Genomic DNA, 13,706 nt, shown 5'->3' on the forward strand with positions numbered 1-13,706 from the left:
TTGTTTGCCCCTCGCTCACCTCCATCTCTGTGTGTAAAGACACAAAGAGAAGGAGAAACAAAAGATTAGGAGGAAGAAGAGGCGGATGGAGCCCAGTGGTCCGACACCTGCCTAGCATGTGCAGGAACTTTGGGTTCAAACCCCAACAGTGCAAAAAGACAGGGAGAGGGAGGGGAAGGGGAGGAGGAAAAGGGGAAGAGCAGGAAGAGAAAAGGAGGTGGGACCAGGAGGAGGGAAGTAAAAACAAGAAAGAAAAATACATAAGAGCCCGGTGGTGGTGCTGGCGCATGCCTTTAATCCCAGCACTCAGGAGGCAGAGCTAGGCAGATCTCTGTGAGTTCAAGGCCAGCCTGATCTATAGAGTGAGATCCAGGACAGGCACCAAAACAACACAGAGAAACCCGTTTTGAAAAAAAACAAAAAAAAAGAAAAGGAAAAATACATAAGAACACTAATTCCGGTATAATTCTGGTAAAAAGTCTTGGAGACCGATGGGTTCTCAGCACCTACATTTTGAGGGAATGTTGATTTCCGGCTCTTTTTATCTCTGAACAATGAGTAAGATGGCAGGCTGACTAAAACTGTGTTTCCCCTAAAATTCTCAAAGTTCTGAGCTGTTTCATCCCGGCAGCTTCCCACTAGTGCTGAGAAAAAGAAACAAACTAAGGATACCCGGCACTCTGCATTCCCTGGGTTTTTTCTCTCCTGTGAAGCAGCCATCCGGAATGTTCACTGCCTCCTTCAGCAGGAGGGAAGGTGGGTCCACCGAGTGGATTTGCCGTGGGGGGCTCTTAAAGGGCTGACTCTCTGCAATAAAATAACCACAGGTGGTCTTGCCTCCTGGACCCAGCGGGGCTGACACGCAGGCGACTGTGTCCTATGGCAGGGCAGCAAGCTCCTTACAGAGGTCTAACGACCCCCAGACCTGCCCAGGAAACTGTGGTGCTCGTCTAATCCAAGTCAAACGGTCACGAGAAAATTTTTTAACTTTGATTTTGAAATGATTTCAGCCTTCCAGGAAACTCACAATACAGAGAGGCCTCCTCACACCCTTCAATCCTCCATAATCTCTGCCATCTGCCCACCCTCCATTTTTTATGGACAATACATATACCCTTTATTAGTTGATAAAATACTATTTTATTAGAGACTGAATTCTTTGCTTGGACAATTATAAAAGAAACCAAGCCGGGTGGTGGTGGTGCACACCTGTAATCCCAGCACTTGGGAGGCAGAGGCAGGTGGATCTCTGTGAGTTTGAGGCCAGCCTGGTCTACAAAGCGAGTTCCATGTCTCGAAAAAACCAAAAAAAAAAAAAGGAAAGAAAGAAACCAACACTATAATTATTTGATCTAGTTTCTAAAAATTCTACCTGTACCTCTCACTGTGCCTAATTTTGAACTTCAACTAAAGTCTAAACAGTGATCAGATAGCATAATAATTTGGGGATCGGAATTATAAAACTTGCCACATTTTAAAATGGCAACCACTTCTGTTTAAAAATCCCTCATACTGGGAGGTGGTGGTGCACACCTTTAATCCCAGCACTCGGGAGGCAGAGCCAGGCGGATCTCTGTGAGTTTGAGGCCAGCCTGGTCTCCAAAGCAAGTTCCAGGAAAGGCACAAAGCTACACAGAGAAAACCTGTCTCGAAAAACAAAAACAAATAAAACAACAACAAAAAACCATAAATCCCTCGTTTCTAATGACAAAATGCTTAGCTGATTTTTACCTTCAAAGATTGTAATTCTTGATGCCAAGAACAGCAAAATAGCCTTCAAGCTGGGTCATGCCAGAATATTGAATGCAAGAGCTTTTCCCATGAACTTATTTGACTATTGGTTGCATAAAGAGCACCTATGAATTAGAATACCCTGGTGCCACTTCCAAACCTTATCCTGGGAGTTACCTGAGATGGGGGAAGCATACTTCATCTGTCCCTGACCCTAAGTCGGAGCTCTCCTGTGGCCTTGGCTCCTAGCCACCCAGCAGTTGCAGACTGGCTGCCTTTTCCCCAAGATGTTATTTCGAGGGACGCTATCACCAGACAGTTCTAGTTAGAAAGCAATCTGACAGCTGCTGGGGGTCACTCCAACATATGTCTGGCAGGGCTAGGTCCCTTTTCTCCCTCCTTAAAACACAGGAACACACTATTGGACCAGTAGGCCCCACAGCAGTCATGGACAGCAAAACCTATGAATGAATGGATGGCACAGTCTGTTTTCAGTTCTCCACCATGAGCCCATCACTCACAAACTCAGTTCCCTTTGATGAGTACGTTCACAGCTTGCTCCAAAGCAAAAAGGAAATCGTGTAAAACACAAAACTGCACAAATGTACCATCACAACAAATAAACTCTATCCTGTATTTGTCCCCAGCCATGCCTCTGATTCTGTGATGGCCTTGGCCTTGTTACTTCATTAACTACATGCAATATGTGGGTCCGCGTGTCATAGAGCACTTTGGCTGAGGACAGCAGAGCTTGCAAATGAAACACGACCACAGCAACAGAATAATGGAACGCCTTGTAACAGGGAGCCCGACAGCAGAATCATGGCCTCTGTATTCATCATCCCCGTTTCAGGTATCTATAAAATGGATCCATCATCATCAAAAACACGGCAGGAATGGGGTGGGGAGATGGCTTGGTGGGTAGCAGCACTGCTGCTCAGGTGTGAGAACCTGAGTTCTGACCCCCATGTCTCCAGGGAATAAAGCACAGAACACTAGGAGAGGATTCTACCGCACATGTGCATAAGCACACACACGATACTGTAGGAAAATTATGTAGTGTATGAGTACTTCCTGATATGGAAAAGTGCTACCTGGTAAATTAAAAATCACCATGTAAAAATTTCACATTCTAAAGGGGAAGACGGAAACAGAAGGAGTGGCAAGCCAGGCATCCCAATGCCAGTATAGAGTCTTTCTTTGGCTCCAATTTCCATCTCCTTTCTTTCACTTATATCTTCAAAACCCTTGCAATGGGCATTGCTAAATGTTTATATTAAAGGTGGGTAAGTAACATGCAACTTACTGCTTGGCAAATCCCTGAGGGATGCAAGCACGCACTTCGCACAGACAACACTTGCTTCTGGTTGTTGGGCCCTTCGTGCATTCATATCAAAGTTTGTAATTTTGCCAGGGCTGGAGAGATGGCTCAGTAGTTGAGAGCACCTGCTGTTCTTGCAGAGGACCTGGGTTTGGTTCCCAGCACCCATGTCAGGGGGCTCCCAACTGCCTGTAGCTCCAGCTCCAAGAGCCTGACATCCCCTGGGCCTCCTTAGGCACCTGCACACATTACATACTCTCACATAGTACACACACACACACACACACACACACACACACACACACACACAAGCATTTCTTTTTAAATGTCTACACACAAAAAAATATATTCTTTTTTAAAAAAATTTAATTTTATTAAAAAATCCAGAAGACACCTTTATGTGTTTACGGTGGCCATCCATCTAACAGTTCATCCTGATGGCATTAACAACACACATTTCTCCCACCAGAAACTCCAGTCAACACTACAAAGCCAGGATGACAGGGCTCTGACCCACCACTGATCTTAGCATTCAGGAAGCCCATGTCAAATTAGTCAAATCACACAACACACACACACACACACACACACACACACACACACACACACGTGAAAAAATACAGGCTTTTTAAGGACAAAACAAATGCTGTACATTGTTCCTCGGATGACACATGAATCTTAAAATGCATACTGTTTGGATTATTCACAAGAACCCTGCGAGAAGGATGTCCCAAGGATTTTTGCCAGGGACGTGCCTGAGATTAGAGATAAGGATCGGCCATCTGGAGCTGTCCCCACAATGGAAAACTCCACTACGCGGTGGAACTTTCCCATCTACATCAGTGAGAGGGTTTGCCTGAGAACAGGGCAGGGTGTTAAGGTGCTGTCAGAATCAAGATCTCGTCTCCCAGTCATCACTGGCTGAAGACTCTTTCTATTTACATGTGCAGCATGCTTAGGTTTTACTTTGTTAGGCAAAGCCGTGTGTGTGTGTGTGTGTGTGTGTGTGTGTGTGTGTGTGTGTGTGTGCACTGAGTGTATGTATGTGTGTGAATGTCCAAGTATTTGTGTATATGTGTATGTATATATCTATGTGTGTATGAGTGTGGAAATCTATGCGTGTGTGTATTTATATGTGTGTGTGTGTGTGTGTGTGTGTATGCCTGTGTGTTTATGTGTTTATGAGTATGTGCATGTGTGTGTGAGTGCTTACAAACGTGTCTATGTTTGTACTCGCCATACCCTCCAGCAGGTCATTAAGAAACAATCAAATTACCATGTAAGTAATTATTGCTTAACACTTTCTCTGAGTGGTTAATACAGTCTTCAGCCTCTTGGTCCATTTGAACTAATTTAAAGTGAGGAAATTGTTATCACATACTAAATCCTCAACTTTCAACACCCATGCTGCAATTTTCTTCACTGGTGAGGCGGGCATCGGTCCGGCTCTGTGGGTTCAAAGGAAGCAACAATTCCATAAGCATGACTTCCTCAGCATCCAGCACAGTCTCAAGTTTGTGCGAACCTCGCCTGTCCTCATCCCTGAATGCCTGGGATGTTAACACCATTATCGTGGACCCTAAATCTGTTCATGTATTACTCATGCTTTTTAAAAAAGAAAGAGGAGTAATTATTCTGACACAATAGTTTAGCTGAAAGCAACTTTTAAACTTCCTGATTGCATTACCATATCTCTAACACAATGCACCTCAAGGTTCTTCAACATACAACTGAGTGTATATGGGCACAGATGTTACTTGGAGACATTGTTTTGCTACCGGTCACCTGGAGGCTTGGTCTGCCCAAAAGACACACTGTCAGAGGGTACACAAAGGCACTCTGCCATCCTGGTGGGGACTGTGACACAGCCCCACCCTCATCAGAATCGGTCTTCCATCACAGGACCGTCCCTGTCAGTACCCTTTGCCCTGCCCTGACATCATCTTGGGCTCCTAAGACTACTGAGACTTTGATTTGTATTACCATTCAGAATCTTCGATGATAATTAAAAGCGTATATGCCTGGCTTATCAGATACCAGATTGGCAGTAAAGATGGGAAGAGAGAATCCAAACCACAAGGCTGTCCCCTGACCTCCACAAATACACGCACATGTCCCCAAACACTCCTCTATTCCTACCCACACACACAAATAAATGAAAGTTTAAGAATTAAATTATCTTTATAACAAAAAGTAGAGACAACATCTTAAAGAATGAAATGGGTGTCACAACACTGATACTCAGTCATGGAGATCTGGAGAGACATCTACGCACAAGAGCTGCTCCTCCTGGTTGCTTTTCTGAGACTGAGACAGCCTGGCTTTATTTTGACATCATTTAACATGGTTCATTGTTTACTAATGTACTTCTATCACAGATGGAATTAGAAATGAAGCCAACACAGAAAAACTAATAGATTCATTGACATTTTCTCAAGTCTCACCGAGCGACCCTCAGACTTAAGGAAACCAGAGGCCAGGTTTGGAGTCAAGGGCACAGAACAGTCAGGGTTGGTTCCACTGCAAATACTGCTGCCCTAGACTACACCCTACCTTTCTGGGTTGTGCCCTCCCCACTGTGTTACATCGTCTCCCACAGCACAAAGTAAAGCCTCACCATGCACTTGAAATCTACTTGGCCATTTCTCTTCCAGCTGAGCCAGGTGAAGATCTGTTTCTGTGGCAGCGTCTCTCGGTGAAACTGGGGGCTTGGAGATCAACATAGATTGGCTGGCTGAGCCTCAGGGGTCCTCCTGTCCCCTCTCACCTCACCACACAGGGTATGGACACTACCATGGCTGAAACTCAGGTCCCCATGAGCCATCTTTACCCACTAAGCCATCTTCCCAGACCCTTTCTGATATACCAGAAATGGGAATCAACGAGAAAAGCCATGCTTTTCTCATATTGCATGTCTCCCGTAGATAACAGTCTACCTTCATGTATAGTTGCAAAAGTAGCTCCGCCTGGAGAGCTGCAGGAAACAGCCACCTACTGCACCAGCTACCTAGAGCTGGAGCCTCGGAGCAGGCATCCCCTTGAACTGCTGGAATCTTTGACACTAGAGGGCACTACATGTCCCTCTAAAAGGCCAGAAGAGAGCAAACCAATATGCCTAAGGCTTGCCTTGAAATTCCTGGGATTGTTGTTATTAGCGCACAAAGCCGTCTTGGTTTTATTCACCAACAAGAAAACCCAACATTCATAAAGTTTAAGAAGAAAAAATCTTGAATTGCACATCATTTATAGAATCAAAGGAAATAAATTGGAGCAGCAGGCACCCATGTCCACCTGCCTGCAACAGTCTGGACCCTGGGCCCTGTATGTCTTCTTTACAGCACTGTGGGAAGTCTGAGCCCTGGAGTCTATTTCACAACAATGCAGATGTGGCCTTGATTAGAGCTGGACCAAATCCACAGCGTATTACAGTGTCTGTTGCCTGTGCCTGAGACGCACATCTTATCTCCAAACTCAGACAGTTCTTTGCACAGCTGAAAAATGTGAAAGAATAAGAATTATATCGTAACATGTTCAGTGTAAAAGGTAGATGCAATTTGCTACATGTATTTTTTAAAAACGGCACTGTGATATTGTGGATTGTGCTTACAACATAGCCTCTATAAAATGCAATATATATTTAGAGAGAGAGAGTGTGAGTAAAAGAAGTTTTTAAACTAAGCATAATCCAGACATGGTGGTTCAGACCTATAACCCCAGCACTCAGGAAAATTATGAGTTTAAGGTCAGCCTTAGCTATATAGTTAAGTTTGAAGTCAACCTAGGTTCCACGATATCCTGTTTCAAATTGTAAAACAAAACAAACAAAAAGTTTTATGAGCAACTAAATGTGGTAGTTTTCCTGAAAATAATAGTAATGTGCAATCCCACTGACTCTGAGATCAGCAAAATACTAAACGTATACATAAGGTCCTCGGCAGTGTCCTCCAAACCCAGAGTGACCTTTGCAGCTTACCCTGTCTTTCTTTGTACTTAAAATAACTGGAGTATTTCTGTTTCTGTTTCTACTTGGATTTATATGCCAAGGGCTGGTGAGGTCAGTGGGTCTAGGCTGTGGTGGAAGGAGTGTGGACAAGCTCTGACCAGCACCTGAGAGGCCTGGGTGCAGTTCTCACTGCGTGTGTTCTACCAGCCAGCAGAGTCCAGAACTGCCTTCACTACTCAGAGCGGGGTAGCTAAGGTAGGGTTTCATTCCCTCTTCTGTTATTGTTACAGGGAAACAGACATGGCTTGTGAGTATGAACAGCAGCATCACAGGATGGAGAAGCCCCGGGCACTGCCACGAATGTCATAGAACTAACTACAGCCAGCAAGAGGCAGTACCACCAGCTCAGGATTCCCACAGCTTAAGCAGAGGCTGAGAAACGAGAGTCCAGAACTCCCTTCCACCTCCACAAAGGAGGGTTGTACAGACATGCTGGAGAGATGGACTTTCAAGCCAGTCCACAGAACAAGAGCTGAAAAACATGTCCCCATCCCAGAGGCTGTGGCTCAGCCCTATGTGCTCAGTGACTCCAAACTATTATTTAGTTCATGCTCGTTTTCTCTCACATATTAACGGTTATATCTGCAGGTCTATTTAAAGCAGGAGTCTGCTACTCTGCCTCCCTCCCATGCCCCACTGAGTCTCAATGCTATACCCCAATAACTGCCAAAAAAGCATGTCCTGAATGGATGAACTCATGATTGAATCAAACATGCACACAGATCTCGGGAGCATGAGCAAGGGCAATATGACAACCAGTGTCTAACTAGTCAGGACAGGCTGCTCAAGAACTCGGGTTTGATGGGAGCGTGGGCCCCATGGTCTGGGTCAGAGGAAGGCTTGGCAAGGCCAGACATGTTTCACCTTCAGATGCTGTGGCTCATTTGTGGCCAAGAATGGCTATGGCCACTCCTCCCTCACTTCTGTACAGAGCTTGCCCAGGACCTTCACCATTTGTCTGGCTTCAATCTGAGCATACCCTATGCTAAGATTTTCACCAGAAAGTAAGAGAACACCTGGAATTTAGTGATGACTCACTCATACTCTTACACACACACACACACACACACACACACACACACACACACACACACACACACACACACACACACACACACACACACACACACACACACACACACACCAGAAATAAAGAGAGAGGCTATCACCCCCAACACAACATTCTTTTTCATCTGAAGCATTCAATTGAGATCTCCAGATGCTTGGTCACTTTGAGGGGGCTTTTTGAGCAACTGCTCTAAGCAAAGCATTTAGAAGTGAGAATTATTTTTATGAACTCTGTGAGGGCTTTCAATTCTCCATCACATGAGGTCCACTTCTCAGTGTCCAGACTACACTCAGCTGCAAGTAGACACACAAGATGCATGACATACATATGCACACAGTCCCCTACCTCTTCTCTTTTATATGTATTATGATGAGCTTATTGTAGAGTCATCTGGATTTCTATGGAAAATCATCACTCCCATCATGCACTGCTTAGCATTTGCAACTTTCCAAAGTAAGTTGGCCTAAATGCATGTTCAGCTACAATGGTTTGGTATCAGGGCTGGTTTCACATGCCCTTGGTATCAGGGCTGGTTTCACATGCCCTTAGAGACAAAGAACATGGTGTATACATGCCTTTCTAGGCACTAACGTTATCACCACTGCAACTGCATTTCCTAAGATGGTCCAACACAACTGTCCACCCCCAACCATTCTGGGATCTGGCATTGATTCTGCTCCATTAAATGGTGTGGGCCAGGTACCGAGCCCTCACATCTGGATTGGTTCATGTCTATGACAGAGGTTCAGTTACCAGCCTTCCAAAGCTACCTCTGTCTGTTTCCTTGGTAACAGCCACTCATTAACTCCATAGCTGGAAACATAGCAGGAACTTCCTCCATAGTAGCAAAAAGCTCAGTCCACATGGAGAGCTAGGGGTGGGTGCTGAATGACAGACCCCAGAGGTAAGCAAAGGCAGCTTCCAGAGAGCTCCAGCCCCAATGCCACTTGACTGCAATCCTATGCAAGACAATGAGTGAAGACTTCCTCTCCATCAGCCCCTGAAGGAGATAAACCATGAAGTGATCGTTGGATCTTGAGTGATTTACTACAGTCAGAGGTGTTTAGAACGTGAGACAATGTCTGGTTCCAAAGACACCTGCCAGGTTGTTATAGCACAAGGAGCCCTCCTATGGCATTACTGCCTATGAATCTTTATTGGCATTAGCCACATACTTAGCACTGGGCCAGTCTGTGAAGGCAGAGGAAGCAAGGGAAACTGTCCTTATACAAACAGAGGAAAAAGTTACCTACCAGTTGGAGAGAAAAATATGCCAAAATCATAGCAGCATTTTGACTCAGGAGAAAGGAGATAGAAGTGGCCATCATTAATTCTTTCCATCATCACTAATTATCACTAAAACTTCCTCCACTGATGACACAGGTACCCCAGGGTTACAATCTTATTGGTCTCTGTCCTTGCCCAGTACCAGCAGAGCTCCAGGGTCTGGGTTGTTGGCCGCTCATCCTCTAGAAACATCTCCCCAGCTGACATCAGGTTACCTTTCCCATCAAAGAGAGGCAGGAAATCCTCATGCCCTTTCCCATGATATCCACAGAGGCAGAGTGCAAAGGCAGCAGTCTGAGAAGGCATGATGATCCATTATCTGTGTTATTATACAGAAGAACTCCACTGTGGAGAAAGGACGCTGTAATCTCTGAAACACAAGGGACTGTCTTCTTTGCTTGGTTTCAAAAGTTTCCAGGGTGTTGTGGGGACTCCACTAGGCAACTGGACAGTATTGAGAGGCATCTGGAGAAATCCAATGGTGGGTCTAGCTTTATTGTGGGCAAAGGTAGTATGTCCAACTACACACAACAGACTACCCTTTTGTCAAACCTCAGTCCTGTATGTTCCTTCTTCACAGAAAATAGGAGACATGCAACAATTGTGAGAAACATTCTATACAACCTGGAGGTTTCTTGAAAGGAGATAAATTGTCCTTTGTTTCTCTTGAGCAAGTTTGTCCAACTGGCCTAAAACTCCTGAACTCAAGCAATCATCCTGCCTCAGACTCCTAAGTAGCCCTGACTATGGATGCACACACCTCAGGGGCCCAGCTCAATGCTTCATGAACAAGTGCTATCTTGTTTGGGAAGCAGAAGGCTTGAGTTCCAGATAGGGTACCCAAATCTCACCTCCCAGGCTGAGCCAGGGTTTGAAATATTTGGATCCATGTGACTCAAAGCTGTTCTTGTGGGTACTGGAAAGCATTACTGTGCCTCACGTACAGTTCTCTTTTATGGAATGCTTGCACAGGAGAACTCTTGTTATTTTATTATTTTCTTTAATAGCCAGAAAACGGGGAAGTTCACAAAGAAATTTTTCAACCACCTTTAGTGACCCTTAACCTAGAAGGTTTTGCCTAATCTGTAAATTGGAGTTAAAAGTATTTCTATACCTTTGGAGCTGGGAGCCCTTTGTCCTGAAAAGCATGGAAAGACTATTAACAACAAGGCCATGCAAACACAGCACTCCTTTGTCGGTTCATGCAAACCAAAACCAGATGTGGAGCACCGCCGCTACCTTGGAGTGACCCAGGGAGGCTTAGGGCTAATCCAGCCATTCTTAATAACTCAAAACTGTCACCCTTAAACATCTCATTTTTTTTTCTCACTTACAAATGCAAACAAGAACTGACAGCCCACAGTGGAATCTGTTTCCCTCTGACCACATACAGAGAGATTCTGCCTGATAAGAGCGGCAATGAAGGCCCTTTCCAGGAAGCCCTGCCACTGCCATCTGAGTATGACGGCACATGGGTGATGATCACCTTTAATGAACCAAGACTTGGAAGAAGTTATACAGAAAATCGGACGCCCCTGTCACGACCTCCCCTAGACGGTGTCCCTTGGATTGTAAGACTGTGTGTGAAGGTAAGAAAACACCAAGGTCTCCCCTAAGGGCCTAATGACTCAAGGAATGTGTCTCTGGCAATAAAACCACTTAAATGTGCAATCATTTCCCTGAATTTCAATGGAGTAAATATAAGTGAAAGAGAAGAACCAATGCATCTAGAGGTGGCTCAAGATTCCCCTAGTGAAGAAATCAATTAGAGACTGATTTTTAACATTCTAGCATTTTCACATCTATTTCCTAAAATAAAACCAAATGGAAGATTTCTGTACATACTGGATATTATATTTTACCTTAGGCATATGTAAAATACAGATATATAGACAGATAAACACTGGTTGGTTTTTTTTCCCTTTTTAAGATTTTGTTATTGGTGTATGTATATGTGTGTGTGGGGGGTGTCCGAAGACAACTCTGTGGACCTTTCTTTCTACTTTTACATGAGTCCAGGGGATCGAACTCAGGGTTGCAGGCCTACGCAGCAAGCAGTCTTACCAGTTGAACCATCTTGCAAGTCCCTGATTGGGTTTTAATGCCCACAAACAACAATTACACAGACAGTCTACACAAAGGACTTCCTATTCCTACACCGAAACTAGATGTGTTTGTGTGTGTGTGTGTGTGTGTGTGTGTGTGTGTGTGTGTGTGTATGAGAGGGGGGAGTAGGTAAGACACAGCCATGTTATCCTAACTAGAGGTATGTGTGGAGGTAACAGGTTATGCCCAGCAGCTCTGTTATCCTAGTTCATCAGGTCAGGTGGGGTAGTAGGCCTGCCATGGTTTCCTGTGTCTCATAGAACAATCAATTCTGGTCAAAATTTGCCACAGTTCTTTCCAGTCCATTGTGAGAGGTTCCACACTCTCAAGTTGACACAGTGTGCAAAGTAGAAAAGAGTGAACAGTGCAAACACTAGGCTTGTCCTTGGAACCACCATAGACTCCTCGATCTCGCCACACTCAGCACTTGCACTGGGATCATTCCCTGTTGTGAGGACACTGCAGTGCATGCCAGAGGCTGCAGCTTCTTGGCTTCTGCTTATGGTGACATCAGCCGTACCTCCCTTGTTCACAGTTACAACAACCAATACTGTCTTTAGTTTTGCCAAGTGTCTCTGCAGGAGAAAGCAAATTTGTTTTGGTTGCTATCCCCAGGCAGAGAGTGATTGGATTTAGACAATTTTACAATATGATTAGTGTATGTTGAGAGGTGAAAAGTTGGTGAAGGGCTGCGGAAGGGACAGATGTGGAGGTATTGGGGATGGGAGCAAGGGGTATGATGTGTGTGTAGGGGTGAGGGAGTGGGGAGGCATGGGGGATATGGGAGACATGAGGGTGTGGGGTTATGGATGAGGGGCATGTGAGGGCGGAGGGTTGTGGGGGGAGTAGATGTATGGGGTGTGGGGTGAAGGGATGTGGATGGGGTGTTTGCGTGTGAAGGAGAATGAAGCGGTGAGAATATTCTCTCTATACATAAATACTTCCTCTTATGTGAACACACACACACACACACACACACACACACACACACACACACACACACACCTGCCTGCTGCCACATTTCCCTCCCATAACAGTGCTGGACTCTTATCCCTCTGGAAACATAAGCCCAAACACACACTTCCTATTATAAATTGCCTTGGCCATGGTGTTCTTTCACAGCAATAGAAAGAAGTAGCTAATGAACCATGAACTGTAGCCAGAATAACTCACTGTCCCTAAAGCTGCTTTTGTTGTAATATTTTATCACAACATACTATACCACGTTAAGAGCAGTGAAACAATCTGGGCCCGAAACGCCAGGACCTGCATTCTCAGCTCTTCAGGCAGGAGAGTTGCAAGTTCTAGACCAGCCAAGACAACTTAGTGAGAGCCTGCCTCAAGGTCAAAAGCAAAAACAGAGTTGGGAATATTGCTTATGTCCTACGTCCAGTCAACAGCGCTGCAAAATGAATACATGAGAGAATGAGGCAGCTCGAAGTAAACTTTTCAATTATAAGCTATGTTAAGATTTATAATTTATCATTGTACATAAGCACACTTGGGGAAACAATCTGAAAACATGCACTGTGTTTTAGAGGTTGGGATCATGAGATGAATGCTGTCTTTTAAGTCAACTGTTTTTGGGAGAACTGAGATATAATTGACAAATCTTTGTAAATATAATTGGGAAAAGTTAGAAATAATTCATATTTTAAAAAAGTATGTTAAAATGCCAAGGAAATTAGATAACATATACAAACTATTACTAATCAGTGTGATGATGTATATTCTTGTTCTGTATTTTTGTTCATTAACATATTCATTAAAATATAATCATTTGGACTTATAGAATACTAAATATATTAAGAGAATTGGAGACTAATGTTTATTGAGATCTACCTTATTAAATATACTATTATAAAACAGCAAATTACTAAGTCATTACTAAGACTCCTGAGGAAAATGAAACTTGAGCTGGGTATCAAAGAAAGAGGATCTGCTCAGACTCTAGGGCAAGTGTCAAAATCCATCAACAGCATGAACTCAGAAACCTTGGGTAAAGAATTCAGTGTAATATGAAAGGAGCCAAGGAGCCCCAAGTGGACTGCCCAGAGAGATATGCCAAAATGAGGAAATACTGACATCTACAGACAAATGTTTGCTGCTGGTTCAGGGGAATTCAAAAGAAGAGACACACAGTAACACGCCTGGAGAATGTTGCATGGCTGTAGCCATTGCTTGGGTTT

Source organism: Onychomys torridus, chromosome 12 (genome assembly GCF_903995425.1).
Source record: "Onychomys torridus chromosome 12, mOncTor1.1, whole genome shotgun sequence".
Classification (NCBI taxonomy): Eukaryota; Metazoa; Chordata; class Mammalia; order Rodentia; family Cricetidae; genus Onychomys; species Onychomys torridus.